The following is a 24958-nucleotide window of genomic DNA, read 5'->3' on the forward strand; positions in this document are numbered from 1 at the left end:
AACACTGATGAATTTCTCCTCCCAACAGACCAATTGTGTCCCTATTGTACACAAGGAGTTCCTAGACATGCAGAGACCCACAGATACAATTATCCAAAAAAAGCCACTCATTCCTGTTGAGAAGTCTAGGGCTTGATTTTTCTGAGCTCCTGATTCATTTTACAGCACATGCTATGTTCAGAATGGAGCTCCTATTCTCCATTGCAAGGGCTCTGGTCAATCTGATCTGCGACATTTAAAAGTGAGTGCCCCCAAAATACAGAACACACACATTGGGTCAATAGGTTGCATATTAGGAGGGACTTTCCCACTATTTAAGTGGGTAAGCATCAGAACAGGCTAACCGGAGAAGTTGTTGAATCTCTATCCTTGGAAGTTTTTAAGACCAGGTTAGACAAACACTTAGCTGGGTTGGTTTGCTCATGGCAAATTCTACTTCGGGCAGGGGGTTGGGACTGGTTAACCTGCTGAGGTCTCTTTTGGATCTATGATTCTATGATCATTTATTAGAGGTTTTTCTTACATGACTTACCAAGCCTCACCTACAGGCTCTCTGGCAGAGGAAGGGGTTGGCACTGGATTTATGACCCAGATAGATACTCTGTGTGGCAGAATGCCACCTGTCTCTCCCCAAAAACTCTGTTCTATGACAGTGTGGTTAACATGGGCCCTGCAGAGGGCAGACAACCCATTTCTTTAGGGAACCTGAGTTTGGGACATTCCTAAGGGAAGGAGGAAACCTGCTCCCTCTGCCTAAGTGACATCACCTCCCCGAGTGAAGGGCATACGCTCCCTATTCTCCTAAGCAATGCCAACCTGGCCGGGAGGGGGCTAGAGACCCTGCCAGTTTGCCTGGCAACCAGTGATGCATTTCCAATGGGTTCACTGGCAGCCAACAGGTGCTGGCCTCCATTGGACCAGGTAAATGAGGTCGTAAGGGCTATATAAGTGAAGAACTGCTCAGGAGGAGGGTTGTAGCCATGAGGACAATTCAGAGAGAAGAGCTGGGCCATCTGAAACTGTCTCCCTCCCTTGAAACTCATGATCAATGAACAGCCTGCCTCCAGGGAGAATCTCCACCTGCCTCTGGCTGATGCTCATGAGTAAGCTACCTGAGATCTAACTAGATATATAGCTTCAAGTAACTCAGATGCATGATCAAAGGCTACCCCTGTTTGCTCTAAGGGATTTCTCCGATACTGCTCAACCCTTATTGGGAGTGGGTCTAGATTAGGCCTTGGGGTCCCCGCCTCGGTTCGGCTGCCTAAGGGAGACCACTATTGGTGCTTCATACTGAGGGGAGCACCTCAAGTTCTTGAAGTGAGTCACGTACCCTCGAGGGGTACTAGACCTGTGTTTCCCAAGGGACACAGAGCCAGGATCACGCCAGACCATGGGTGGTGGCGGCACTACCCCCAGGCTAGTGGGTGTGCTCCAGGAAGGGGGTCGGCTAGATGTGGGCTGCCCCCAGGGAGGCACTCAGAGCCTGGAAGGTGGTTGGGAGCAGTGAGGTGGGTGGCTCAGTGCAGAAGCACCATCTACTGGCCCACCACACCCAACCCCTCAGACTGACCACAACCTCGCCATTTGTTAATAGGCAAATTGTATTGCTACACAGTGATAGCAGATAAGAATAAGGCAAACACCTCTGTATCTACCAGTCCCAGGGTTCACAGAGTCATGGTACATCTGGCCAGTACACAAGCTTCACTCTGAAGTTCTCTCTTGAATGTGAGATGTCAGCAGCCCGGAGGCTGGAAGCTGAGGACCCCCCACCATGGGGTGGATAAGACAGGCTGGTGGTATGCCCTCTGTCCATGGTGGCCTCAGGTTCCCTTCCTAGGGACCCTTTGCTGCTCTGAAATCCCCTTTTTTGTATCCTTTACCCCCTCTGATGACTCTTCATTTTTGGGCATCGGCGATTGGGCTCTGTGGTCATTGTGTTGCCCACGTTCTGTCCTGTCAGCATGTGGAATCCCCAGCCTGTTTCTGCTTGCCTGTCAGACACAGCGGGCCTTGAAGAAACTGTCACAGACATGCTTTTAGAAATCAATAACCCTTGCCATCACCCTGGACCATTGTTCTAATGGATATCTACTTTACCTACAAGCCAGTTCCCACAAGCAAACCACTGAATACCATTTTCTAGCCATCAGAAGGGATAGAAGCTGATTTTCTAGGGTAACATCAACTGCGCTACACAGAAAGCAGCCCTTTCTCTTCTTGCCACTGTCTGCCTCATTTACTACATACTTTACAACGTTTCCCACAATAATGGATGAGTTTACATGACTCCTTCATTTTACTGCCCTGATTTGTTCATACAGCAGCGCCATCCTTTACACCAAATGAAGCAAGTTTCCTGGGGAAAAAGTCTAGGCTGCATATTTAAAGGCTGAATCAAACTGCAGGAGCACAAGGCTCCTAAAGTTTATGTAAGGAAGCTGAATGCTTGCATTGCCTCACGTCTGAGCACTCAACTTTCCAACTTCTTTTTCTTTTAAGATTTTTTTTTCCTTTTAATATAATGCAGCTATGACTGACTAACAATTTATTGAAGGGTTTTTTAGAAGGTTGAAGTTCAATTTAGCACGGTACATGGTGGGGTAGCTTGATTCTTTGTTTCCAAAGGATACCGAGAGTTTTTTCATGATTTAAAAATAAAATTCTCCCCTTCACTTTACTTTACAGGGATAATCTCCTCAAAGTGTAAATCAAACTCTTCACTAAAGTTTATTCTTCTGCTCTTTCTTTGTGCTTGTGCTACTTTGCTACTGTCTGTAGGCCCATGAGTGCTGGGCTTTGAACAGTGTCCAGTTATCATATCATAGCATGGCTTTGAATGCTGGGCAGGTAGCAGCAGCATATATTTATTTCATAGATTCATAGACATTAGGGCTGGAAGGGACCTCAGAAGATCATTGAGTCCAGCCCCCTGCTCAAAGGGCAGGAAGTCAGCTGGGGTCATAGGATATTTAGAAGCGAAGGGGCATCAGAACTTTTTGAAAATGGGGAGAAGTGTTAAGCATTGCACTCCAGCATGCTGCTGATACCACACATGCTCTCACCTGCTGCCTCTCCAGCTTTCTAAAGCCTTTCTGTTGTTTATTTTATCTATCTAGCTATAACATGCACACTGCTCTTCCACACCGCTCATCCTTACAGGTCTGGTATTGGCTGATCTTTGGGAATCTTGCTTCTCAGTCAGTGGCTTAAGCTCTCAATGGACATCACAAAAGGCAGACAGGGTTAGTGAATAGCGTTGAAAAATGGATACCAATCTAAAGCACGTACACACACACACACACTTGTATATATGCATATATGTGCTTTAGATTGCAATCCATTTTTCAACACTATTCACTAATTCTGACTGCCTTTTGTGATGTCCACTGAGAGCTTAACCTACTGACTGAGAAGCAACGTTCCCAAAGATCAGCATTGCTAGTGGGAGAAGCATTTCATTGACCAAATCCTGGAGCTTCAAATTGTGATATGCTGAAAGGAGACGGAATAAATTTGGCTGATGGGGCCAATGCAATCATCATCATAAAGCTTTAATTGGCCAGACCTGTCGATGTCAATTCAAAGCTTACAATGGGGTCTCTTTTGGAGCCATGGTGAATTGCTCCACCTTGTTTAAAACATGCCATTTGTTCAGTCGCACTAAGTGTCTGTGACCGTGCCTGGAAACCTGAATTTTACTTTGTGGTACATTCAAAATACTCAACAAGCAAATTTTCTATAACTGGCAGCTTTATAGGCCACAATCAATTGTCTGATCTTTGTACAGGAAAACTACTTTTTTTTATTTCAGTTCAACACATCCTATATAGGAGTTTATTTTGATGGGAGACTGTATTTAGAAGTGCCGTGAACCATTTGAGATTTGAAAGGTTGAAAACATTATCCTCCTGGTATGCTTCGCTTTGAGAGGTTTTTGGTTGGGAGCCAGGTCTAAGCTTCCTTGATCTCAATTGGGCAATTTCACCTCCAAAACTTTACAGAAAGCAACCACGAACATGGGCCCTGGTTTTGCTTTCAGATGCACAAGCTTAATTCTCCTGCTTATAATGAGAGTCCCAAGAGTGCTTTCCAAGGCATGTCTTACCTTGACAAGTAAAAATGAAGACTAAAACTAAATGCTATGGGAAAGTTTACCAAAGCAAAAAGAAAAATCAAAGGGGTATGATAGAAGGAAAGAGTACTTATCGAGTAGATCAGAACGCGGGAGGGATTGTGTCATTCACAACTGTCCCCCTACCCTCACACTAGGAGCACTGCCATTTGGAGATGGTGGTGTAACTGTGACTATGCACTACCGTGTTATAAGATACTGTAGCAGAGACCCTAACCAGGATCTAGCATTAGATCTTGCCCAAACACAGACATTGTCATTGTTTAAGAAAAGTCACAAATGAGGGTCCTTGATGAAAAAGGAAATGCTTGGTGGTGGCTTGTCAAGCTTATTTACAAATCTTGGCTAGGGACGGGAATTACACATAAACCGGCATAAGTGATCAGAAACTGGTTCAAATCTGTAACGTAACAAGTTCAGTACACATATGCTGCTTTCAAAATGGCTGAAACCAGTTTAAGATAAACCTGGATGGATATAGTAGTAGACTCAACTAATTGAGGTTAAATTGGTTTATTGAATTTCTGTCCCAGATCCTCTCCAGAATCAAGTCAACTCTCAGTCCACCAGCATCCCAGGATGATTTGCACCTCCCCTAAAAAGTGCTCCCCCCCACATCACAGGGTGCACAGCTTAGCCTTGGTTCAAGCTGTCTGCTCCAGCTGAACAGGGAGGTGTAGTCTAGTGCCTTCGGCTACTACAGGCAAATAGCTGCATTTCTGGAATCAAAAGTGAATGTCTGCTCATTTGCTTATCAGTTCAATCTATGTAGCTTAGACTAACTTGTGAAGATTGAATCAATTCAGCCTTGGGCTTTTTTGACTGTCTGTATTTAGCCATAACACACAAATGTTAATCTCATATTTTTTAAGTCAGTTTGCTCCTGGGAATACTCTGCTCAGGGACCTAAATTCTAGCCCCAGCTTCAACCCCGATACATTATAGGCACTTTTACACGTGCTTCAGTGGTGGAGGTGAGGTGTGCTTTAATTAAAGTGGCTCCGAGATCCACTTCAATTAAAAGTGCCACAAATCTCCTGCATCAGTGCCCCTATGCTTAAAAATGGTGGTGGGGGCACTTGAACTAAAGTATGTTCGATGAACTTTACTTCAAGCACCCCACCATCATTTTCATGTGTGGGGATGCTGATTCAGGAGAAGCAGGAGGCTAGTGAGTGAGGTACTTGCTATGTTCCAACACGCTGGAATTTCAGTGCATTAGAGCAGCCTCCACGCTCGTGCATAGGTGCTCTCTCTGACCTCAGCTATGTGACTTTACTGCCCGCTCCCAGTTCTCCTATTTTAACTGTTTACATTGAGTGCCCCTCGGGCCAGGAGTCCCTTTATGCAAAACAGCTTTCACAGAATTGGTTCTAATTCGCACTTTGGTAACTCAAAAAACCATCTGGCCCTCACTCTTTACCCACAATACATAACTCCGTTACGCTTGAGAAGGTGTTCTAACAAGGGGTGCATCACTTTCTACTAAAAGTTACTTCTACTAAATGACTCTTTCACTGATTTAGCCTTCTCTTTGCCTTCTGACAGACAAAAGTTGCCTAACAAAACATTATTGATTGCATATGCGCTTAGGTAGGCTTAAAGGTAGATGAGGAGTGAATGCAGGGACATATCTGTTCTCACACAAGTCTGAACTCTTCTCTTGTCCAGGCATTTGTTTTCAAATATTCAGTGTTGTTCATGTGTATGCACATACCTTTCCTGCAGCAACACTCAAAGGAAGATGGTCTTCTGGAAGAAGCGGAAGAGGAAGAGAACTGAATTCCACATATTTGGGGATCTGTTAATCTCCTAAATCAAGAATTGTTCAAAGGGAGGCCACTTGTGTAGAATCAGCATCCTGTCATTAGAGAAAGAAAAGAAAAAAAAACAACATCAGTATTCCATCTGTCTATTTCTCTCTCTCTCTCTCTCTCTCTCTCTCTCACACACACACACACACACACACACACAGCCAGTCTAGGTGAAGAATTACATGGCAATAAATTCTTCTCCTATTGTGCGTGCACACTCAAGAGGAAGAAACAAATTGCAGCTCATGTCAGAAAACAACAGTCTCAGTTTAAAACGTACCAATCCTAGCACCATATCGGCAGGTAAAATATTTTTATTTGTCAGTACGTTATTTTCTTTAAAACAGACGCATGAGAAAATGTGCTTTGGGGAGAGAATTGGCAAAAAGTGAAGAAGGTCCAAAAATCAATAGAAAACAATAAAATAGCATGGCATTTATTATTAAGTGCAAAGAAAAGTACACTTTATCCAGTGTGCCACTGTCAAACTGAAATGTAGAAAAAAGATAGCAAAAGGAGCAAGAATGACAAATTTGACTTTCATTAGATTAAAAATTTAGCTATATTAGTCTAAACCTGGAGTACTGACTTTATCCATTTACAGAGCAGGTAGTTACGCACTATGTATGATTAAATACCTGAATAGGTGTGGTTGCTTAATCTCAAAACATGCAATCGTGTGAGAACAGGCTTTCAAAACTGCCTATAATTAGAGAGGTAACTGAAAAGGCCGCACAGTTAGCATCGTCAGTGGTATTTCTGCTTCCAATTAAGGGGGTGAGAATAACGGGAAAAAGTAAGACATCACTCTTTACTAATAAACATCAAAGCAAGGAAAAATATTTTTGGCGAAAACTTTGCCAAAAACAGGCAGTTTTGGGATAGGGCAAAACTTTTTGTGAACTGGGGTCATATCAGGTTACTAGTTTTGGACAAAGAAAAGGAGTGTGTGGGTGGGGGGGATTTTGAAAAGGTAAAAATAATTTGTTTCACTGTTGTTGGAGCACAATGTTTCATTTTCCCTTTTGAAACGCATTTTTGTCTCAAAGTAAAAAAGAAACCTTGAGTCAACTCGAAACAAAGCTCTATTCTTTAGGCACCTCTGTTGAGCATCTGCAGCTCCATTGCCTTCAAAGGAAGTAGAGGCCATAAGTCCAACCAAATTGAGTTTAAGAAAAGTTATTAGCCAAACCTCATGTCCGATCAGGGACTCCTCATTTATACAAAGCTAACCTTTCTGTACGTGGCTTGGAGTCACTGGGAGGCTAGTAAGAAACAGTTTACAATCATATTCTTTTATGCAGCCAGAAACATTTATATAATGTTTTATATAAAAAAAATGAATGTTTTAATAAAATGAATGTTTTTAACTGTTGAACCATCTTCAGAAAGAAGTGTAAATGACAAGAGAGAAATTAAACCTCAAGCCTTGAAATCTCCTGTATATTTTTTCCTCCCACTGTATCCCATTAATTTTTAAACTAGGGTAAAGATGAACTTACTCTGTTTTGGCAATGCTGATTTGCAAATTCTTCTGAGAGAACAGTCTAAGGATACAAGTAGGAAAGAAAAAATGCCCTGCCATGTTGGGACTTGGGGCAATGGGATGCTGCCTGATATTTAATGTAAATCCATAACAAATGCAACTCCATTTGCTCACCAATTGCAATGGTTTCAATTTTGTCAAGGGTATTTTCAAGATCTCTTAACAAATGGGCTATACATTCTGAACTGTCACACGCTGGTATTAAAATGTTCTGAATACTATCAATAGGAAAGTTCCCTTCAATATTATTATATCCACCAGATTGACCAATTAATAGTTTTTACAGCCCCTAAGGTCTTGACTCCACATAGAAATTGAATTGGTTTAATTTAAGTCATTTTTGGTTAGGGACAGACATTACACATAAACCAATTTAAGTGATCACAAACTGGTTTAAACCTGTAACAGAACAGATGTTTAATGCACATAAACCAGTTTCAAGATGGCCAAAACCAGTTTGAGATAAACCTTGTTGAATGTAGTGTCAGACTAAACTGGATTTGGCTCAAACCGGTTCATGCAATGTCTGACCCAGATCCCTTGCTGAAATGGGTAAAATGATAGAGGCTAGCTGCTCTGGAAGTGTCAGTCAGCAGAGTTCTATGTTGAGCCAGGCAGAAAAAAATCCTCAAAACCATTTTTGATAGAAAATGCCCTATGATTATGAGAAAACAGATTGGTTTCATGAAGTCTTATCAAATTTGACAAAACTCCTCTTTGAAAAATATGTTGATGTATTTTATAAAATCTCCTTTAAATATTTTAAAACAAAATATTTGTTCATATGAGAACTCTTTGAAATGTGTTTTTTTATTAAAAATGTTGAAACTAAAATGAAATGCATATACTGTAATAAAATGATGCATTTTAATTGACTCCTTATTTTTTTGGAATTTTGTCATGAGAAGCAGTTCATAAATGCTTTTTATTTACCCTGACTTAGGATAAAAGATCTGTTTTCTGAACATCTCAGTTGTTGAGTTTACCAGCTTGACTGATAATAGAAAATCAGATCTGCACTTGTTTGGCAGTGTCTGTGGTCTTTGATAATGAAGGACAGCTTTAGAGAAGTGCCCAGCCAGGGATTGATAACAGTGTTCATCTCCTCTAACTCGGTGTTCACCACCTCATTAAGAAAACAACACAGGGACATTACCAGCTACCTGTTGATTCTCCCTTTGTCCGGTCTGCCACAGCATGCACCACAGCCAGCATGTGGTCTGCTAGCTAATGCTGTGTGTCTGCGTAAGGGATGGCAGAATCCCTGCTTAGCAGGGAGTGGCAAAGGGGAAGCCAGACAGATGCCTATAGTCTCTGCCAAGCTCCAATCAGGGAGAAGAGGGGAGGGGCCAGCCCTGCTGTCCAGCAGAGAGCCTCACCTAGCCCAGAGAGCGTGCCAGGATGCTGGGGGTGTCTGATTTACCTTAAACCAGCAAGGGGTCTGGGACAGACATTGCATGAACCAGTTTGATCCAAATCTGCTAAGTCTGATACTGCATTCAACCAGGTTTATTTCAAACCCATTTCAGCCATTTTCAAACTGGTTTAAGTGCACTGAACATCTGTTCTGTTACAGGTTTAAACCAGTTTGTGATCACTTAAACTGGTTTATGTGTAATGTCTGTCCCTAGCCTTACAGCCTTGAATATAACATGAATGCCTGGACAAAACTGTTTAAAACAAATGACAACATACACAGGGCATTTCTTCTTCTCTCTCCCCACCCATTTCCTTGAAGGGAATGTGGCCTTGTTCTTGGTGTTTTGATGTTTTAGTGGAAACGGAATTTGTGGCAAATCTGCTTAACAGCAATAAATAGATAGTTCTTCTTCCCTTTGTGTAAGCATAGATGCTGGCTCTGTGACATCAGCGTAGCAGGCTGTGAATGAAGCATGACAAAAAATCCTTGCCAATTGCACAGAGAGAATACAGAGAGCGCCCTATCATTTATTATATTGCAACATAATGTTATATGCTATATAGAGACGAAGAAGCCATTAGGACTTTGAAACCTTCCACATCACATACACCTTCCCCTTTGTATGATTTCCTTCACTACATCAACCCCTTTTTCCATCACTAGTTTGAAGTATTAGAAAGTAAACTTTAGCCATTTTCCAGTAACCTACTCCCTCCCTTTAACTCAACAGAAATAAAGAATTTATATCAGTGTAAACCCTGAATAGGGCCCCCCTTGTGTTTATTCTCATTTCTTTCCCCCCGCCCCCAGTATAAACAACAGGAGAATCAAGTCCAAGCCCAAAGATTTATATGAAACCTTATATATGAGTCTATATAGAGAGGCAGGTGTGTAATATATAACACATACACAAAAGGTGTAGGTGTTTAGCCTTTGCATATTTTTGTTCCTTTTTCTACTTCACTTGCTGAGATTTGATACTGTGCCTTGAAACTGTTGCATCTCAACTCAAGATAGAACAAAGTAAAATGAGTAAAAAAAAAAGAAATCCTCTCTCTAATCACTCCCCAAGTGTTCCAAGCATGGAAAAAAGTTCTAGTAACAATTTTTTTTTAAACCAAATAAAATATATGGTTCTCTTTTTTTACAGAACAAACTAAATAAAGATGAAGTCTGTTTCCTGCTGCAAAAGAGCTCTTCCTAAGCACCTACATAAAGTAGGAATTATACAACAGGATGGTGTTTCTTTGTTCAAACTTCAACCAAGGTTCACAGTGAAAAAAAAGAGTTTGCTTAGCAAGAGTGCAGATGATGAAGAGGATTGCTACTCCCCCTTAGTCATTCCTAGCTCTCCCTGCTGCTGAAGACTACGTTCTAATTGTCAATCATGATTAGTTACCTAAGCTCCCAAGTCATAGGTGGCTGATCTCCTCTCCAGTCCCAGCAGCAGCAAAGGTCATTTCTAGCTGCCCAAAACAGTTTCAACAGAAGCTTCACACCTTCATTGCACCAGGCAAAAAGCAAAATCCTGTTAGCGCGATACCGGCAAGGAAACGTGCAACTGAGGACTACAGTTAACCCGGTATTACTCATGCAATAGCCTGATAGCATTATGATGGCAGACAGTACTACCTGCAGCTGTCAACACAATGCTGGGTGGTGGGAAATAACTTAGCAACCTCTATGGTGGCAATGGCTTTGGAGACAAAGCAACTTCGGGGGGAGGTACGAGTCTTTATCCCTGGTGGAGGAAACGCTACCGAATGGCAGATGCCATGGCAGAATGGACTGGGCTCTCCAGCCTTAGTTGGCAACCAGTCCACAAGTGGAGCCCTGAAAGGCAGATGGAGTTAAGATCTTCTTCACACCAGCAGCTCCTGCAGTCAAGCTGGCTTCAAATGTACTAGTCTCTACCTTTCCTTTGGGATTAGCCAGCTAGCCTGAGAGGGGGTCATTGATTGGGCAGCTCAAGCGCCTCCATATAAACTGCCCAGGGACACAAGAGCCATAACTGAGTGCACATTCAGCAGGACAACGAAAAGACAAAATGACTTGGATGCCCCTGCCCCATTAGGTTATATTTTACTATGGTACTCTCCAAGGGAAAATGGTAGGGGAAGCAGTGGTGAAATCAACTTATCCCAGAATTCTGTGCAGTGATGAGCATCTCTTACAAATTCAGGATTCAGACTGCTGCACTGATGCAACGAGCTATAAAGGAACATGCCTGGGTTTAAATATTAATTGCTTTGCTAAACAGAGAGCAAATTGACCACGAAATGAAGGATGAATATGCAACAAATCAAACCAAAGCTTAACAAAACAAGGAATCAAGCATATGGGCTCCCCACTCTGCCTAGAAGACACTGTTCAGCCTCTTTAACATAATTTATTGGTGCCCTAAAGCATATCCATCTGAACAACGAGCTTTATGCCCGTTACTGGAGATGTGCAGTAACTGGGATATTTCTACTTAGGGGATATTTTTTTAAAAGAGGTTTCTATGCTGAACTGGAATTAAAACAAAGCATCTTTTGAAATGAACGTTTTCATTCAGAGTCAACTGAAATGTTCCTTCACAATTCCAATTTGTTTTCCATTACAGCTTACATTATAAAAAATAAATAAATAAATAAATATTCTATGTGAAGCATTGAAAAGGTTGGATCCAAAAGTTTCAATATTAAATGCTTTGTTTTGGGTTCTTTTAGATGAAGTTTCACTGAGAGGGAAAATTTTTATTTCTACAAAACGTTTTTCAAAGGAAAAAAACATTGCGTCCGATCATTTTAAACTACCCTTACTTCTAATGTGCTTCTTACATGGTGTTCTAATGTTAATTCATGTAGAGTTTTAAGGCCTTTTAAGACTGTGGAGTTTTTCCACTGCCGTTCAATACTATCAAAGTCTTGTCTGGAATAATGTTTGAACATGTCCTTCAGTGAAAGAACTCTTTTTTCAAGTTTGGGCTCTTGACTTGGGCTTTCTTTCACCAAAGGAATGTGCAACTCAGGGCTGCCTTAACAAGCTTTCCTACTTATAAAAGCTTTAACTTCTTGCAACCTAAACAAGAGGAAAAAAAGGCAAGGAAAAGAAAGGGGAAAATATTGGACCCTGGTCCTGGAAGAAATTTCAACCCATAGGACATGAGTGTGAGTGTGAAGGGAGATTTACAAGTTTCATCCCAACACAAGTAGGATTCTGTTTGCCAAGGTTAGCTGACACAAGCACAAAAATGGAGCAGCAATCAATTTGTCTCTAACAAGGTCAACTGTGCCTTTGAGATGATGGAACTTGTTTTATCATCCAACTTTTAAAATATCTACACAGATCAAGACATGCTGTTAACCTATAAAATAATACTGAGTTTGAAATTTTAAGAGGATACACACACTATAATATATATATATAAATATATAATTTGAAGTGAAAATAAAGCATGTAGTTGGCTAAACGTTTTTTTTTCCAAAGAGGCCATGCTACCTAGAAGAAGTTCGACTGAAATATTCCAAGCCTTTTTTTTACTGTTGCAAATAAACATTTAAAAATGGAGACCACTGCTTGCATGTGTAGTCTAACCAATGTGATAACCATTAATTGAAATCAGTGGAATAGTGCCCAGACACGTTTTACATCAAGCGACTGACTGGTGCTCTCCGTGTATGGGGCAGGGGTCTCTGTGTGTATAAAATTGAGATTCGTACCAACTGGCAGCCTGATGAAACAAACCTGGGAATTTTTCCACCGATTTCAATTATTTCTACCTGAAATCTTGGCCTCATAGAAGACAAAGTCAAAACTAGCATGGATTTGATTGCAACCAGGATTTCATCCTTTGGATAAGTTTCCTAGAAGTAAAATGACAGCCTTAAAATATCCTCAAAGCTTTCAGCAGAGGTTTTTCTTCAAAATATACCAGTTGACAACTTTTTGGCAGCCATTGGTATGGTTTTGTGGTATAATTTTATTCCCATTAACTATAAGAAAAAAAATACAACAAATAAAACTATACCAAAGAGTAGGGGTGTGCAAAGCAGGCAATATTCAATTCAGATTTGGCTGAATTCAGGGGACAGTGATTTTGTGATTCAGATCACTGTCCTGATTTGATTCGGCTGAACCTAAATCTGAAGATTCAATTCTGATTCAGAGAATCAGCGATTTGGACATAGACAAAGCTTTATATGCTTTTTCTACATACCTTGAGGTCCCAGGCACAACTCATGAATGCTGAGCTGGTGGGGTGGGTGGGGCACCTCACAGGAGCACGGGGGGCTCTCCAGTGTGCTCAGCGGCAGACCCAGAAATGGACCGCAAAATGCATAACAAAAAAATAGCATCTTCAATGCCTTGTTTCTCTAGTATTGTTCCAGACATTCACTAGCACAAGAAATTTACCCTGTGGGCAGGCAAGAGTTCAAGAAGGCACCACTTAAGAGAAGTAACAGAATCTAAGGGAAAAATTACAGGACTCCAGAGGCCTCATGTATATTCTCAGCTCTGCTACTGACCCACCGGGTCAACTGAGCCAAGTTGTTTCACTTCCCTCAGCGTCAGTTTCCCCAGCTATAACAAAGAAAAAGATTGTGACTCCCTTTGTAAAATGGAAAAGTGCTATATAAAAAGGCAGGGATCATGATGAAGTGCTACTTATTCTAAGGCATATCATCAAGGCCTTCTGCACATAAGTGAACCAAGCCCTGATGAGTTCACCACCTGCATTCCCTCAGGTTTGGTCTTCATTCTTCATATTTCCCAAAGAACACCAGTCCAGTGAAAATAATGCATGAGAGGAAAGTGTCACACTCCTTAGCAGTCCTAGAGTCTATATTCTCCTCTCTATATTTTAGCTGCTCATTTTTATTAACACTGTCCAAATACAGCTTTCCTTTTTTCCTCCAAACACAGCTTTGGAATATGTGAACTGTTTTGTCACTGCTAAGTATACAGTACAAGAACCAACCTACCCCCTGTTGCTTCTCACATTCAGTGGCTTAAAAGCAATGAAAAACTGGTTCTGACTATTTTAAGTGTAGCAACGTAGCTAAAATTGGATTATATTGGCTCCCAAAAAAATGGTATCTGGTATTGGCCTCCAGGGAAACTATTCATATGCTTTTGTACTTTCAGGAACAGGGCTTACAACCAAATATATGCACATATAATTTAAATAGACTGCAATCATAACCTCATGTACAAATGGTATGTTAGGAGCAACCAGCAGATGACACCAAGGTGGGGGGAGCAGTAGATACGCTGGAGGGTAGGGCTAGGATTAAGAGAGACCTCAACAAACTGGAGGATTGGACAAAAAGAAATCTCATGAGGTTCAACAAGGACAAGTGCAAAGTCCTGCACTTAGGACAGAACAGTCCCATGCTCCGGTACAAGTTGGGGACTGACTGGCTGGGCAGCAGCTCTGCAGAAAAGGACCTGGGGGTTACAATGGACAAGAAGCTGAATATGACCCAGAAAGTGTGCCTTTGTTGCCAAGGTGGCTAACAGCACACTGGGCTGCTTGGTAGAAGTGCTGCCAACAGATTGAGGGAAGTGATTCTTCCCTCTATTCAGCACTGGTGAGGTCACATCTGGCGTAGTGTGTCCAGTTTTACTCCCATCCCCCAGCTACAGAAAGGATGTGGGACAACTGGAGAGAGCCCCGCAGAGAGTAATGAAAAGAGTTAGGGGGCTGGGGCACATCACTTATAGGGAGAGGCTCAGGGAACTGGTCTTATTTCATCTGGAGAAGGGCAGAGTGAGAAGAGATTTGATAGCAGCCTTCAACTCCCAGAAGGGTGGTTGCAAAGAGGATGGAGCCGGACTGTACTCAGCAGTGGAAGATGATAGAACAAGGAGCAATGGTTTCAAGTTGCAACAAGGGAATTTGAGGTTAGATATTAGGAAAAACTCTTTCAGAAGGAGGGTAGTAAGGCACTGGAACAGGCTACCCAGAGATGTTGTGGACCCTGCATCCTTGGAGGTTTTTAAGACCTGGCTAAACAAAGACTTGGGTAGGATGATTTAGTTGGGGCTGGTCCTACTTTGAGCAAGGGGTTGAACTAAATGACCTCCTGAGATCCCTCCCAACCCTAATTTTCTATGGTTCTATGACATGGCTGGGAAAGAAGCTAACTGGGTCATGCATTCAACGCAAACAGACAGATGACGTGCACAGTACATCTAGTCTTGTGTATGTCCTGCCATTCACATCAGTGTTTCAAAATTAGGCACCTCTTGCGCTCTATACTTTGGTACAGATCTTCAAAAGCTCACAGCATTCTCATTTAAGCATCAAGCAGCTCTAATTTGGGCAACTAAATAAGATGCATTTGCTTTGCAAAAAAAACAACAACAAAAAACAGGCGCGTAGCATATAAGTAAGCTTCGTTAAAGAACAAAAGGGTCTACTGGAAGGGACGCAGCTCTGACAGTGTTTTTTTTCCCCATTACTTTGTTGACAACTCATGGATTTTGGAGTTACGTGCTAATACTCTTTATATAATTGGCCTTCTGACCTCACCAGAGAGAAATCATTAAGCAAACACTGCATTTACCAACCAAATCATTCTGTACACATTTAAATGTGTCAATCCCTGACAATCTTCACCCCAGGGTACTCAAGGAGCTGGCGAGCATCATAGCCCAGCCTCTAGCGCGGATCTTTGAAAACTCTTGGCGCTCTGGTGTAGTGTCCGAAGACTGGAAGAAGGCCAATGTGGTGCCTATCTTCAACAAAGGGAGGAAAGTGGATCCGGCTACCTATAGGCCCATCAGCCTGACTTCTATCCCGGGGAAGATCTTAGAAAAGTTTATTAAAGAGGCCATCCTTAATGGACTGGCCGACGCCAACATCTTAAGGGATAGCCAGCACGGGTTTGTTGCGGGTAGGTCTTGCTTGACCAATCTCATTTCCTTCTACGACCAGGTGACCTATCACCTGGACTAGGGAGAAGAGACTGATGTCATATATCTTGACTTCAAAAAAGCCTTCGATCTGGTGTCCCATGATCGTCTCTTGGAGAAACTAGCCAATTGTCGCCATGGGTCCTCCACGATCCACTGGCTGGAAAATTGGCTCTGGGGTCGGACCCAGAGGGTAGTAATTGATGTAAGTCACTCATCATGGTGTCCTGTGACCAATGGGGTCCCCCAGGGCTCTGTCCTTGGACCCATACTGTTCAACATCTTCATTAATGATGTGGACACTGGAGTCAGAAGCGGACTGGCCAAGTTCGCCGATGACACCAAACTTTGGGGCAAAGCATCCACACCAGAAGACAGGCGGATGATCCAGGGTGACCTGGACAGGCTCAGCAAGTGGGCGGACGAGAATCTGATGGTGTTCAACGCCGATAAATGCAAGGTTCTCCACCTTGGGGCAAAAAAACCCTGCAGCATCCTTATAGGCTCGGCAGTGCTTTGTTAGCTAGCACTATGCAAGAAAGAGACTTGGGGGTCATCATTGACCACAAGATGAACATGAGCCTGCAATGCGATGCTGCGGCTAGTAAAGCGACCAAAACACTGGCTTGCATCCATAGATGCATCTCAAGCAAATCCCGGGACGTCATTCTCCCCCTGTACTCGGCCTTAGTGAGGCCGCAGCTGGAGTACTGCATCCAGTTTTGGGCTCCACAATTCAAAAAGGATGTGGAGAAGCTTGAGAGAGTCCAGAGAAGAGCCACGCGCATGATCAGAGGTCAGGGAAGCAGACCCTACGATGACAGGCTGAGAGCCCTGGGGCTCTTTAGCCTGGAAAAGCGTAGGCTCAGGGGTGATCTGATGGCCACCTACAAGTTTATCAGGGGTGACCACCAGTATCTGGGGGAATATTTGTTCGCCAGAGCGCCCCAAGGGATGACGAGGTCGAATGGTCACAAACTACTTCAAGATCATTTCAGGCTGGACATAAGGAAGAATTTCTTTACTTTCCGAGCCCCCAAGATCTGGAACAGCCTGCCACCGGAGGTCGTTCAAGCGCCTTCATTGAATACCTTCAAGATGAAACTGGATGCTCATCTTGCTGGGATCCTATGACCCCAGCTGACTTCCTGCCCTTTGAGTCCAGCCCCCCACCCAATCTTCCGAGGTCCCTTCCAGCCCTAATGTCTATGAAATCTATGAAATACTTACTCAAGCTGTATGTTGAATAAGCATCTCCTTTATAGAAAAGCTCCACTGAATTGCATAAGCTTATAATCTAAATGTCCTGTGAAGTGAGATCTTCATTCCCTGACTTTTCCTCACTCCTTAAAAAGGATGGCATGGGCTCAGCCTAAGAGAGGTGCATGGATGTCCTCCAAGCATCTCCCTCAAATGCTCCAGCATAAAGAAACATCAGGGGAGGAGTTTTCAGCGGGCGGACAGCAGAGATTTCAGGCAGCCATGAGGACTGAAGGTCAGCTCAAGGAGAGAACTCTTAGATGGGCTCTGTCATCTGTGCTGGTGTCTCTCTCAGCCCATAAGGAAGCCCAAGATCATAAAATCTCCGCGATTGCTCTACATCACCACAGATCCTGGTTTGCCCTTGGTTATGTGCTTTATGCTGTCTTTCTAAGTGGTGCAGCACTGAATCAAACCCCTGGGCTCAGAGAGAACAAAGTTGGTGAATGGCTTTGTAGGCTTCAAGAACAGAATACACCATATGCTATTACAATCTACAGGGTGGCTCCAAAACCCATTTAAAAAGGTGGCAGTAAGGAAAAGATTATATTTTAGAGGGTATTCCCAATTAGGGTTGAATCTGAAAGTTGAACACATGAGAGCCATTCAATTTGGATAGCCATGATCATGCAGTAATTTTATTTGGTCTTTTAAAACGATCTCTAACAGGAAAGCAATTTTGGCTAGTTCCACCAGTAGTCAATAAAGAAAGATTTTACTGTGCTATTGGAGGAGAACAATAGAAACGTCCATCACCATTATGTGTGAGCAAACAGACCACGTATGCTGCATAAGCTATCAGAAAGCGAAGGACATAAACTTGAAACAGTAAGGCTAGCGCAAACTAGAATAAACTGGCTTTCATCAGCTCTAAGTTACTCAGTAAGGGAAATTTAAATTAGCAGCTAGTGGCGATTAGTGATTGGTGAAGCTGTTGCTGTGATGATATCGTCATGTTTCCCATATCATGCTTTGTGTAATTCGAGAAGTGCAACAGGCAATCTCCCCGCGGGGCAGTTGTCCATTCAGAATGCATTCTTTAATAAATCAAGTCTTTAAACTTATGTTGTGGTTCGTCTGAGCCTCTGCCCAACGGACCTGGGGACTTAGATTTTCCCCCAACACTATAAACAATGCTGAAAAAAAACATTTCTACTTAAAATCAGCCACTGCCCACACTGTGATTCCTTGACTATTTGCTGGGACAAAAGCCATCACAAGAAACAAAGAACAATAAGGAATTGAACTTGATTGATTGTGTACATTATAAGAATGAGAGGATGATTTGGTAGCTGAAGCTGTGCATTTGGGCCCATAATAGCTGGGCTCATTTCCTAATCCAGCCACTGACCTCCTGTTTTACCAAAACAATTTATTTAGCATCTGATCCAAATTAGCTCACCAACATACCTCACCTTTGATGAACTGTTAGCCTCAAATAAGACTACTAATATGCTTAGTGTTAAACACATGCTTAAACACCTTTCTAAAGTGAAGTCCTTAAGTGCTCCATGCCTCAATTTCCAATGGTTGATGCAATAAGCCACCCTGCTGTGTGCACGCTCTGTATGAACTAACTGCTTCCCTGCAATGCTAAGTGAGCACCCTGAGCTGCTCTCTCTCGTGGCCATGCTCATTACCCCATGCTCAGGGCCACTCAGAAGAGGCTTAGCTGCCTTATTCCCAGCACTTGGCATGTGTGGGTGGGGGGCTTCATGCTTTCCATGCATGCTCCTCAAAAACTAACAGCATGGAAATAAATCAGGCATATCCTGTGCCTGTTGTGGCCCCAGTCAGGAAAGCTCAAATGCACACATGATTTCACTGGTACTACTTATCCCATTGATCCCGATACTACTCACAACCAAGCATATGCATAATTCATTGGAGGATCTGTACAAGAAAAGACCTGTGTCTAAGACTCTTAGATGTTAAGGCTACACCTCCAAGATAATAGAGACCAAAGATTTTTTACACAATCATTTTGGCCTCAGCCCCATGACTTACCGTTGAAATACAGGGCCAAAGGTCTGCTTCTTTCTGAGACCTGAAGAAGGGCGATTTGTGGCCAAAAGGTTGTCACATCTCTCTGCCAGCTACACAGATGGCTTAATAAAAGATACCACAATTCAGACATTTCCTGGACCGTAATAGCTACAGTAAGACTCCAGCCCTATTAGTTGTACTACAGAATTTATTTCCCCAAGGTGTGCAGTCTTGATTTGAAAACAGCAACTGGTGAAGAACACACTGCACCTCCAGGTGAATGGCAACCTAGCCCCTTCAATAAAAACCCATTATTTCTCATCTTGAACCTATATTTTTTGCTCAGTAAAAAGCAATCTGTTTTCAGGAAACCCACAAAGACACTTATGGAACACAGTCAATTCACCTCTTAAGGTTTTCTCCAGCAAACTAAACAGACAACTTCTTCTGTCAGTCATTATTTTGGAATATTTCCCAGATCTCAAGTCACTCTTAATTTTTCTTCTGTCTTCTCCAGCATGTCAATATAGACCCCAGAACTGGACAATTCATTCTCATAATGGGCTTGCCTGAATTGTATACTATGTCCATGCACCTGTTTATCTTCTTAGGATAATATCTGGAGAGCAGGAAGCATCTCTTACTATAGGTTTGGACAATGTGTCTTGACCTCACCCAGGTCCTCCAGATGCTAGTGTACTAAGTCACATAATGTGAGGAGTCACCCAAGGTAGCTGATCACCTGAATTAAGACAGAGGTCATTTCTGCATAGCTCTTGAGAAAGCAGAACTTGAATTAAAATGTTGAACTGAGATGAATAAATTGCCACTTTGAGAGAAAGCACCAGATATAAAACACTCCTGAAGGATATGACCATCCCACAAGCATTCAGAAACCAAGCTTATTTGCAGCATGCTATCATCTTAAAATAATGTCAAATACCAGTTCCAGCTACAAAAAAAGGCTTAAAGTAGATGGGAAGTTTTGTATTTCCCTGGTGTTCAAAAAGAAGATGAAAGTAAAGGTCTGAATTCATGGAAACTGTATGCCAAAGTTTTTAATGAGTTGTCTTATTATTATTGCAAACAGCAACTTCAATGATCAAGCTAGGAAAAATAAGAGCAGGAATTTCTGCAAAATGAGAGTGAATGACTAGTGCTTTGAATCGAACTGTAAATAGTTTCTACAGTGCATTTATAACCGTGTCAACAATAAACCCACAAACTCAGAATGATCTAGGCTTCAATTTGGGATTCCTATCAGTTAAATCTTAATGCAACAAATACCTAAAACAACTGCATATTTTGCACTAATGTGTTTTCCTGAGTTGAAAGGGAACCTCTCTGACTGTACTCACTATTATCATCTGCATAAGAAACATTTCTGCAGTCATTTAAAACAGCCGTGAACAAACACATTTAGACCCCTAATATGCTTGTCTGCTTATTTTGAGGTCTGATATGAAGATTTGGAATGGCAATACTGAAAGTAACAGTGAACATCATAACAAACCCCTGGAAAGAAATGGTCTTCTGAATGAATTTTTCAGATTAGACTAAAAGTGTAATTTTTCCACACAGCATAGAATACTTCCCAGTGGTAGTGGATATTCAGAGATAAGAAGAATAGGACTCAATTGGTTCTTTCCTTCAGCTTAAAAACTTATGTACCACATAGAACATGAGTCTAAAACAAGGAATTAGAAAGAGCATTTTGCTTTCCTTGAACCTCAACAACAGCTCAATGCCTTTGAAAATGAAAGCACTGTAAGAGCCGGTTCTAAAGCTCATTAAAGTCAGTGAAAAGACTCCGTCCAGTGACTTAAGCAGGCTTTGAATACACCCCTTTTCTAGGACTACACCTACTGTAGAATGTGGAGTATGATCCAGGTGTACACGATAAGCAGAGTCAGTGGTATAGCATTTGGAAGGGAGTCCCGGGATTATTTGAAAGTCTGGATCTACAGTAGCAGGGGTTTAGGTTGTAGCAGTGTTGGTCTAAGGACATAGGCAGACAAGGTTCCTTGGGTGAATTTGATATCTTTTATTAGACCAACCCAAAATGGTTGGAGAACGGTTATTAAGCAAGCTTTTGGGTTCAAAAACCCTTCGTCAGGCTAAGGAAGCTTCAGCAGTTGGTGCGTGCTCTACAGCATGCACGTAACAGGCACTACAGAAGCTTGGATGCACAGAAACCCGGGCACAGAAGCACATATCTTCAAGTGCAAAAACATGCCAGACAAACTGGAAACCATTCCAGAAAGTCAGTCCCTGTACATCATATTTCTAACCCCACTTGGTAGCATTATGCATAGTGTCATTAAGATAGCAGAAAGTAAAGCAGACTTCCAACTATACTGAAGCAGTGCCAACAGCTGCCATCTTAAGTAAGTCCTAGGGACACTTTCTCTGATGGAGGAAAGAGCGGCAGAACTTCAATGAGCCCCCGGATGGGCTGGAAGTGTGTCTGAGGCTGCCAATTCAGACTTGAAAAATCAATTGTAGAAGACCTTGGCTGGCACCTGTTGCCTCGCCTGTTTGCTCTGACTGCCTTTTGCTTTGATGGGACTTTGTATGCACTTGGCTGTGATCCTTTGATATATTCCTCATAAAGCAGTCTTTTAAAGTGTAGCTGTGCGAGAAGTGTAATAACTTACTGAAAGTCTGCTCACGTTTGGAGCACAGCCCCAGGGCTGGTAAAGCTCAGCTACTCTTCCCCACTCTTCCTACCTGCCTCCCAACTCTGACTAGGCTGTTTTCAGTTCCCCAATCCCTCCACCCCTGGAACTACAACCCCACACAGACACATCAATACCCCACCCCACCGCAGGGTCATCTGTCCTTCCCTCTCCACTCCCTCCACCTGCTAGGCCCTCTCTATCCACCCCAAATTACCTATACAGAATTCCTGGCACCAGCCAAGGTGTGTGCTTGCTGCTCCTGATCTATCACGGCACAGCTTAACAGTAAGATACATGTGCATAGACCAGGTGCAAATGTCTGCACAAACCTGGAGGTGCAACCCTGCCTTGCCTTCTGCCTGACTTCAGACTAACACAACTAACTACCTCACTTTGCTAGACACAGAAGGAGGTTTGCCACACCTGCCAGGATGAATTCTCCAGGCTTAGGCAGATGTACTTCAAACCATCCCATTTCCCATACCACATACACAAGTCAGAGGTCAGGTTTTTGTCAACCAGTCCTACTCTGGGTTAATTCCTTGACAAGGTACCAAACAAACACAAGTCCAACAACATTCAAGGTAAACTGTGGTGTTCAGCTCCTCTCAAAATATTCTGCTGCCTTTGTGAATATTGGGGATTTGTACACAGACCCCATGTGCATGCATGTGTGCATGGGTATGTCCCTGCTTAACATCTGCTTCATTCTCCTGGAGCGTCTCTTCTTGAAAGTCGAGAAGGCACCTTGTCCCTTCTAAAGCAAAATCATAACAACAACTAAAGAAATCAAGCCCGAAACCTAAGGAATTTTACAACCTTCGTTTAGGTAATCCAATTAAGAGCACACAGATAGAAAGGAAAAATTGTTTTAAAAAAAATTGCACTACTAACCTCAAAAAGGGAAGTAACTACTGCAAAGTTTAAAGGTGGCATTTTTATACTCGGCGTCAAGATGAAGCATGGACATGCTGGAGAACATGAGAGCCAAAAGTCTTACCACATCAGTACCAATGTGCCCTTTAATGTTTTCAGTGTTTAGGACTTGTGTGCCTGCCTAGGAAGATAGGGTGTGAATTAACAGCATACCAACTACTCTTCACTGATTTCCATTATGGACAATTTGAAAGAGCTCCAGCATGGGTTCTATGCAGCTCAGCTCAATTAAAAACAAAGCAAAATTTATTTAATTCCACCCCCCCATGCAAAACTAACAAAAACCCAAGTCCCTACTGTAAAAGTAGCTCTTGGAAATAAATGTTGAGGTTAAGCAGAACCATAACAATTCTAGAGGATCTCTGGAGTTAGCTGCATTACATTGAGCTGAACTTAAAAGTATGCTCAAAGTGTTCATATACAAAGTTATTGCAGATTTGTACACAGCTTACCTGTGCATGAATAGACCGTGGCAAAGAAATCCTTAATCTGCTTCTTATTATCTCTCTCTACCTTAAGTAATGTTTTGTTTAAACACCACAAGGACCATGAGCACCCATCATAAACGCTGAAGGCTGAATATGTCTTTTTTAAGGTATCAGTTAGAGTGTTGGAAAAGAAAATGGATGAAGAGATAAGAACAGCGAGAGAAGAATAGGAGGGCAGCAGATACAGGCTAAGGCCAAGGCCCAAACTGATTAGGTACATGCCAAGCTAGTCAAAGCTAACCAGGATCTCCAGTCCTAAGATTCAAAGGAAAATCACTGTGATTTATTTTCACAAAACAGAAAGAGGTCCTGCTCTTAAATGTCCAAACATAAATACAACCAAGCTTCCTTCAATCTGAATCCCAACAGCAGTATTATAAATTGTGCCTCACCTTGACAAAGTATTTGCAGAGCAATCAAAAGCAAACACTTGAGGACTTCTCTCCTGCAGACTGCTGCACTCAAGCCCCAGCTCCAAACACAGCAAACTACTTAATTAATTAAATTCCCCACACCTGGCTCAAATCACCTCTCCAGCCCCCAGAGGGAACACCTGTGGCCATTATTCTAACCCAAGGAAAAAGTTTAACTCCTTCCCTGCCAATTTCTGAGGATGGAGAATGGTTTCTTTATTACTCATTGGGATGAAGTCTAGGGAATAAAAACATTAGTGGATTTTAAGGATTTTAAATAAACAGTGTATTTCAATATAAGGCCCATCATGGATGCTGAAAATAAAAATGGGAATCCCAGGTTAGGAGTGCTAATGTCATGGAAGTAGCTGTTGACAGCCATTTATCAGAAGACAAGATTATATCTCATGAATAGATTGGGAATAATGGAACCATTACATTTCAATTGCCTTTGTCATAATCACAGCACCTGAGACTTGGTGAGAGTGAATCTCCTAAACAAATTGTATAATACATAATTGCATTGCTTTACAGAGAGAATATTGGAATGGAAAAGGGGCTGGAGAAATAAATTGCAAATATCAAAGATGTTATTTAGTAAAGCAAGTGGTGGGTCAACTCTGTGGATTTTCAAGGTGATTTTTTTAATCCACATTGAATATAGCAACTATTTAATATGTCTTACTGTTGTGGAAATAAGTTTAACCAGGCCTCTTATTTGACTAAGAAGAGAGAGAAAGAGAAGAGAAAAAGATGCTAATACTGATGCTATGTGTTTTAAAATGTTCTAAGATATGGAAAAAAATGTCATGCCTTGTTTTGTCTGTGTGCAGATGTTAACCTCCTCCTTTCCGTCAAACCAGAAGCTGATAACGGTTCCCAAAATATAATGTTTTTTGGGGTTTTTTTCTAAATGTCTGACAAACAAAAGATCAACATCTTTCTGTTTCTCTGAAGGTTGCTTTGTCTGAACCCTGCATCTTTTCTCACTGTCTAAAGTATAAATACACTTGTAAATTTGTAGAGGTCAGAGTTCCTTTGAGAACTCTCCCTGTGATCACTTGTGTAGCTTTAAACTCTCCCTGTGATCACTTGTGTAACTTTAAATAAACCTAGATGGCTCTGCCAATTCTAATACAACCACAACTCGAAGTTTGATTTCTTCCACACTGTGCATTACTTCCTTTGGTTTATACTTTGAGAGATCAGAAAAACTTGTCTAACTACAAAGCAATTTGAAGGAAAAAAACCCAAAAACAGAACAACTCAGACCCTCTTCATTGTGCAGAAATTTTTCCTTTGCTAGGAAGAGTATTCAGATCCTCCTCTTTTTAATATTTTATACACCAAACAACGTTGCATTTTCTGATAGA

At 42.0% G+C, this 24958-nt stretch overlaps 1 long non-coding RNA gene across 1 annotated transcript; it reads right to left on the reverse strand.

Moving 5' to 3' along the window:
- Positions 1 to 1472: 1472 nt before the first annotated feature.
- On the reverse strand, positions 1473 to 23652 carry LOC132245803 (uncharacterized). The gene is made up of 3 exons (XR_009457507.1): positions 23565 to 23652; positions 5856 to 5999; positions 1473 to 2025 (listed from the first exon to the last, which is right to left on the reverse strand). It is a non-coding gene; the product is annotated as an uncharacterized LOC132245803 (long non-coding RNA).
- Between the last annotated feature and the right edge of the window lie 1306 nt (positions 23653 to 24958).

The sequence above is a fragment of the Alligator mississippiensis genome, chromosome 15, assembly GCF_030867095.1.
Source record: "Alligator mississippiensis isolate rAllMis1 chromosome 15, rAllMis1, whole genome shotgun sequence".
Lineage (NCBI taxonomy): Eukaryota > Metazoa > Chordata > Crocodylia > Alligatoridae > Alligator > Alligator mississippiensis.